Raw genomic sequence first — 7,788 nt, forward strand, 5'->3', positions numbered from 1 at the left:
GTGTTCTGACCCAGGACACTGTAATAGACCTCCATTGTCATCAACTGTGGGGCAGGAGAAGCCACGGGGGGCCTCACCCAGGTCACCTAGCCCTGGAACCACTGGCCTTCTGGTTTCCAGACCAGCGCTATTTCTGCCTACGCCATCTTAATTGTTCATTTCTTTCCATAAAATTAAATGACCTTCTTCAAGAAAGATTTAATGGTCAAGATGTGGTTTGGTAAAAAGCTTCCTCGAGGATTTTTTTCCTTATACAAAGATGAGACCGGCTGAGGCTACGAGAGATTTGCAAACAGTGGCATGTCATTACCCTCAGCTCAGGTTTTGTATAATTGGTGCGAAGAGATCACCGCCGATGAATCCGCCTGCTCCCGAGCAGAGAAGAACGCTTCCTGTGTGACGCGACTTGGCGTTCGCACACGTATGTTTGTGGCTGTTTAGGAAAGGTGTATATACATAAAACACTTACCGAGATGGATGATGCCATTTTAAAGTTGTAAATAATAAAAAATAGTCTTGAGCAGAACTGGGTTTACAATCGCCTGAGAATGCAGCACTTCATTTCAACAGTATGCAATGGCTAGAAATTGATTTTTTTTAAATCCAATTAAGCCTCAAGGTTGGTTATCCATTTAAAAGGTCGGATGAGTTAAGCAATGACAGTACCTTCAGTTCATGCTAATAATTAGATTTACACAGAACTCGGGCACTTATAGCATGCCTCATGGAGGCATACATTTTGTGTCTGTGCACAGCAGTGAGCCACCAAAGCCCCCAGCCATGTGCGGCTACACCAGCAGAGCCTGGACCAACCCCGACGTGGGGAGCCCTACGCTGGCTGCCAGCCCCGTCCCAGTCCCCCCAGAGAGCGGTGGTCTCAACAGACACCCGTGTCTCGCTGTACCGACCAGCCCCACTTTTCTGTGGCCCCGAGAGTATCGGGAAATGGAAAGTAGCCTCTCATTTAAAGGGGGGAAAAATGTATACGCTACTTGGTTTCATGTGCTTCCAAGTTTATAATGTAACAAATAAACCCTGTCTTAAAAATAGTACTTTATAGTGTGCATTTACTATGTATTCCTAACATGTTAAGGAAAAGTCTTCGAAATGTCTTTTTACGGTTCGCATAGGTAATGTTTAAGTATCACTGAATTTATGAAGATGTTAGGAAAACCACGAAGCTGATTGGAATGCTTTTTGCTCTGTTTGGGTTATGTCACTCAGGTTTCGTAAATCACTGAGAACGGATAAGTGATCTTATTTCAAATCTAGCATTTTAACCTGCTTTGTAATATAAGTAAGGTTGGTGCATTTCAGTACTTTCCATCCATTACTATGAACCAGCCCAAAATATGGAACCTTCCAGATTTAGCAAGAAAAAAATATTGAATTTCCTTCTCACTGCCCTTAAAAAAAAAAAACCTACCAATTTCTGGTTAGTTTTTCCTTCCCTTGCCCCTTCCTCGCTCTGCTCAGCTGCCAAAGTCCTCAGCAACAGATTTATGATTCTTTTTTTACTTTTTAAAAGATCGACATTCAGATACTACAGATAGACGCGTAATAAACACAAGGGTGTTTCTGGAAAAAATGTGACTCAGGTTTTTGAAGATTGAATCATTTTCAATGTACTAGAGAAACATACTATTTAAAAGGATCCTGTAAGTGAAGGTTTTCCTAAAGAAAAGATTTCTTGATCAAAATAAACATTTACCCCCTAATTTTGCTTTTCTATAAGTCTCCATTTTCCTATGTTGAGTTTGCATAAAGGAATGTGGAACCACATTTGGTCTGTTAATTGTTTCTCTTTTCCTCCTTCCCGCAGCCTCCCATCCCAAGGCTTCAGGTCTTCAACATGCCCTTGAAAACTTTTGCAACTACAAAAATAATTTTGCTGGTGTTCAGAAGTAAATAGGAATTTAGTTCCCGAGACATGAGGGTTATTACTGTCTTACACTGTGCCCTTCCTGGGAGAATAATTTAGGCTGCTAGAACAGCTAGGGGCCTCAGAGAGCAACTAGTTCAGCCCCCTCATTTTATCGAGAAGTCCTAAAAACTGATGTTAGAAGGAACGCTTTTTGTTGTTAATAAATGGTTCTGCCGGCACATTTTTATTAACACAGTCTCTCATCCCACCGATACCAGAAAGTAAAAACACAGTGTTTGCAGATGAGGTTACAAAATGTACTTTTCAAGCAAAGCAGGAAAGATTACATACAGTATGCTGCCTTTTGTGTAAGATCTGTGAATATATATAATCTTATTTCTTTCAAAAAGAAACAGGAAAGATAAACCAAAAGCAAATAAAAATGGTTGCACATGGGGTAAAAATGTTATCTATAAGGGTTAGCGGGAAAGGGGGAAGGGACAGGGCTGGGGGAGGCTTCCCTGAGCATTCCTTTGTACAGCTTTGACTTTTGAACCATGTCAATGTTTGTGTATTCAGAAAAGAAAATGATAAAAGAATGAAAGCAACAAATCCCTTACATCCAATATGAACACATGAACCTGAATGTACTTCACATTGATAAACCACACAAACATTGAGTCAATTTTGAATGTATCAGTAGGATATACTCTTAAGAACAAAAAGAATTTGAAAGTCTTGACCTTCATGTTGTCGGTTTGTTGTCAGGTGTGGAGGCTGTGGGCGAGTGTTGCAGACAAAAGCAAGTGAGTGTCCATGGGGGGCTTGGGAGCTGAGGTCCTCGCCATGAGGAGAGGGTAGATGGCAGGTGAGCAAGAGCCCTGTAGTGTGGGATTTGAATGGGAGGAATCAGCGTGAACCCATGGGATTACAAAGACCAGATCCTACCTCTGTCCTCCCAGAGGACCAGAAGCAATGAAACTCGTGTAGCAGTGAGCATGCCAGCTCTCAGAGCTGGGTTCCCACCCCAAAATTGCCCCCACTGAATGGAGCCTGGGTTTTGTGGAGAAATGGCTGACTAGGTTTGGGGCAAGGAAGCCTGGGAATCATCCCACTGTTCCAGAACTGGCAAAAGTCCTCGAAAACTGCTAAGAACATGTCAAAAAGACACAGGAGGCAGCCTGATGGGGCTCTTGCTGGCCCAAGTGGGACACCTGGAGTGGTGACACTTAATGGCACACACATGCACAGGTTCGTGCCCCAGGCAGGCCTGGCTGCACGGGCCCGCACCACTGCAGTCACGAGGGCCCTGCCCTGCTTTAATGCTCTGCTGTTGCCATCTCAAAATTGGTTTGTTTTTTTTTAAAGAGGCTCCACATTTTCCTTTTGCCCTGGACTCCACAAATTATACCGCCAGTCCTGGGGACGGGGGAGGTCTTGCTAGAGAATACCTGGTAAGAAATGTCGAAGGGAGGCTAGAGCGACAAGATCACCACATTGCAACCAGCACTTGATTCAGGCAGAATCATCGCTGGACACCGAAGACACTGGGGAAAACGTTGTTGGGACCCAGAACATTCTAATAGTCTTAAAGTGTCACTCCACAGATCATAAAGAGCAAATTGATTTTAATTCTATTAATTATAAAAGGAGACATGCACTTTTACCACGAAGAGATCTGGCAGACCCGGCTTGGCCAAGAATGGGGACGTGGATTCTGTGCCTCCTGGTGAGCGCAGTGGGAACCACAGCAGGTATTTTTGCCAAAAACGTTTAAGCCGAATTTAATCATGAGGAAACAGATGAATCCAGACTGAGACCTTCTACCGGACATGTCAATGTCATGGAAGACAAAGGCAGGGATTGTTCTGGATTAAAGGAGGCCAGAGAGGTTTGACAATCAAACGGAATGCCTGATCCTTATTTGGCGTCTGGATTTAAAAAGAAAAAGCCATGAAGGACATAGGAAAATTAAGGAAATTTCAATTTCTTTGAAATTGGATAATAGTATTGCTTCAGTGTTAAATTTCCACGAGTGTGATCAGGATATTATGGCGATTATATGGGCTAGTGTCCTTGTTCTTAAGAGGTACACACTGAGGTAGGAATAAGTATGTGCAACTTACTTTAAATGGTGCAGGGAAAAAATATATGGACACACATACATCCCCACGTGTGCATGTGGACAGGCGTAGCTCACTCTATTGCAGCGGTCTGGAACCAAGCCCACAATATCTCTGAGCTATGCCTGAATATATATATATATATGTATTTTTTATATAGATATAAATAGTATATGTATGAATCTAGGTGAAGGGTATACATGTGTTCATTATACAGTTTTTAAATTTTTCCATAAGTTAATTAATTTTTCAAAAAGGTTTCTATAGAAATGTGCTCTTCATAGCAACGAGCTCCTTTTCATCCCTTCGGGGAACACTTATTATAAATCCAGGTGGCACGTCTGGTACCACACGTCACAAAAGGTAAAGGTAAATGCAGGCACTCCCTGACAGCAGCACCCAGGTCACGGTGGGAGACGGCACAGATGTCCACAGACAGCGTCGTGGAGGGAGGTGATGGACGCTGAGCCCGCCTGTGCCTCACGCAGCAGCAGGTGTTCTCAGCCGGGAGGGAGCCCTGCCTTCATTTCACATTCGGCCTGACTGAGGCGCCTCCACTGGCTCTCAGTTACCGAGGTCAAGTCCAAACTCTGAGGCTCAGTGTGTATCTTGTGCACTTTATGTCCAGCCACGTGAGCTTTGGATGGTGCCAGGATGGACCATGTTCTTTGATACTTCAGGCCTTTGCATGAACGATTCCTCAGTTAGGGATAAGAATGCCTGCCACGCTTCGACCCGTCCCTAAGACTCAGCGCAAAGCCTCATCCTAGTCCGAGGGGCCTTCCCTGACTCAGTCTTCTCCCAGTGACTGGATCTCTGGATTTTACTGACATGTTTGTGGTATATTTGTTCCTCTTTCTTCTCCCCTGACACATACAGGTGCATATACAAACACAGACACACACAAATATGCACACACACACACCCCATTGCGTCCCCAAAGCCTGACAGGGCCTGGAGCTTTTCAGAACTGATGTTCAATAAATGGATGTTGAATGAATGAATATGCCAGAAAGCATGAAGCAAGTGCACCAAGGAAATGAATGTTTCTTTGAAATATCCGATATAATAAGATCCAGGAGCCCCACGGAGATCAGGGGAGTCTTAAGCAGGCACTAGGAGAGTTTACATGGTGAACTTTGGCATGAAACTAACACATAAATGCACATTTCAGACACCTACAGCCATCTTACAGGACACGATTTCACCAATGTGTCCTAGAATGTGAAATGTACTAAAAAACTTCCAAATAAGTCCTGGGAACTTTATTCTGAATTCTTCCAGAAGTTTTTAATCTTTTCTTCAACTTTTGAGCTAAGTCTGAACACCCAGTTAAGTGTGGAATGGATCTGGAGTCATCAAAAACATAAGTTGCTTCTTGGGTTGCATTAAAGATCTGGTAATTTGTTTTAAACTTTCATTTTTTAAGGAAAATTAAATAGAGGTGAATTTTTCATTGACAGTGAAATATATACTAAGCCATGGATTAATATGTTCATAAAAATTTATCTAAACAAAGTGCTGCCTGTCTTATTTATGTTAAAGTCTGTAAAGTCTGCAGTGAAAGGGGAAAGTACTTTCCTGGAATATATTTGTATCTGTCACAAGCTGCATCTTGAGGAAATTGGCAGGCATTTGAAGTGGAATAATTCCTTAGCGTTCTGTTTAGTTTGGATTTCTTCAATTCAGGGATGGCTTAAAACCAGAATCACCAATATTTGCTTTAACAAGCATCTAACATTTTTCTCTTGCTTTGTGTGTAATAAGTGCTCAATAAATGTTGGTTGAATTGAATCATCTTGTTCCTCCTTCCTTGGGGGTGTCGGGGTTATTTGGTCTATTCTCCAAAACAGAAGAATTCTAAAAGGAAAATAATCTCCAAAATGACCTCTCCACAGACAGTTTCTCTCATCTTCCCACTCCTTGTACACAAAACTGCTTAGATTAGCTTTCTGAAATGCTTCTTGGATCCCTCTTCGGTCTGCCAAATTCTATGGCATGAACCAAAGACTCCAGTCTGTCTCCTCACCCACTCTTCCTCGATTCTACCGGAAGCCTCTGTTCCAGCCACACTGGCTTCAGGGCCTCCTGGACACGACCTGCGTCCGTGTTTTCTCCCGGGACGCTCCCACGTGAAATGCCTCCCCTGACCTCTCGGGCAGCGGGAGTCCTATCTCATCAGTTGGGGCACAGACTCAGTCTCCCACCCTCCGGGAGGATCCCCCCAAGCTGTCTCAGTCCCCCTATGGAGCACTGTGTGATTGTCTGCAATGTATTTGCAAACAGAAAAAAGAGTGATACATCTTCATACACGCTCTTAGTACCCTTTACAAATGTGTGAAAACATTCAGCTGCTGTAAAATCTTTTGAAAGAAAATAAGATCCAATTAACGTTGACTTTTATGTCGGGAAAGCCAAGGGTTTCAAAGGAATTCCTTTCACTCATTTAACAGCTATTTTTTTAGCGCCTGCTCTGTGCCAAGCACTGGAGGGGAAAAAAAAAAAAAGAAGACAAAAAGACCTGCCTTCAGGAAGCTGAAGCTCTAGACTATGTGCTGTTTCTGAGGGTCTGCCCCGCCGCACCCTGCTGGGAACCAGGGCTCAAAGCTGAGGAGGAGACGTGGAGGGAGAGGACGAAGGAAGATGACAGTGTGGCTTGGAGTGGGCTGCCAGGCAGGAAGGGGAGGCAAGCTGGGAGGTCAGTGGCAGAAAGCTTCCAGTGCCACACATGGGACTTGGCTTAGCTATTTTTTGTTGTAAGGTTGATAATGAAGAAGAAACTCAAAGTAAGAGGAGTGGCGAGCGGAAGTAGCTAGAGGTCACAGAGAGAGGTGCCAACCAAAGGCCCATCATGAGCAGTCAGGTTGTGGGCAGCACCAGGGAACAGAGCTTTATGTTTAAATGACTCTGGGGTAGAGCTTCCTCAGCTAGGTCATCATCCCCTGAACCTGGTGTCTTAGCCTCAGTAGAAGCCAGGACCTCGACAATGGCACATCTACCTGGTGCACCTCCACCACCCAGCGCTCACACCCCCAGACAGGCCTTTCCTCCCCAACGAGAGGTGACCAAGCCGCCCCACTCCCTCATCTCATCTCTCCTGCCCCTGCTCTCTCTCAGGGGGTGGGGGGCAGTGGGGACAGCTTAGTCAGACTGTTGCCCGATGACCCTTCTTGCAAAGCGGTGGGTTGGGGAAGGGCCCCCCACTCAGCAAGGCAGTGCCTGGAATTGTCCTTGGCCGTCTCAGAAGCAGTGAGCTGGATGGAAACCCCTGTCACCTCCTCACATCCAGGACAGTGCCTAGCAAATGGTGTCTGACAAACGTCAAGGAACCGATTATGAAATGAGGAGGAAGTGACTGTTAACCTTGTGCCCACCATGCCAGCCAGTAGGGCCTTGGAAGGCCGCAGGAGCAGGCCCAAATCCAGGAATCGCCAAGCCAATCCCAACCCAATGTTGGGGGCCACGTGTGTGGTGTAGAAGGGGCGGCCCTGTCCTGTGGGGTCCCAGGCGACAGCCAGGGGCAGCTCAGAGACCTTTGAGGGGACTGCTTGGCGCGGCCTAGCGTCTTCCTGGCGGGAAGTGCTTCGGGCTGGCTTGAGGTTGGGCCCCAGACCGCTGAAAGTCGGGCCCCTTCCCGGAAGCGACTCCGAGGCCCGGTCGCCTGCGCCCGAGCGGCCCGGCCACCTGCTCGGGGCTGGGGCGGCGCCACTGGCGGCCGGGCTGGGCCGCTCAGGCCCTGCGGGCGGGCAAGGCCTGCTCGGGGCCTGCTCGGCTGGGCCGCCCGCGCCCTCCCGCCCTGCT

The sequence above is a fragment of the Propithecus coquereli genome, unplaced genomic scaffold, assembly GCF_000956105.1.
Source record: "Propithecus coquereli isolate 6110/MARCELLA unplaced genomic scaffold, Pcoq_1.0 Scaffold503, whole genome shotgun sequence".
Classification (NCBI taxonomy): Eukaryota; Metazoa; Chordata; class Mammalia; order Primates; family Indriidae; genus Propithecus; species Propithecus coquereli.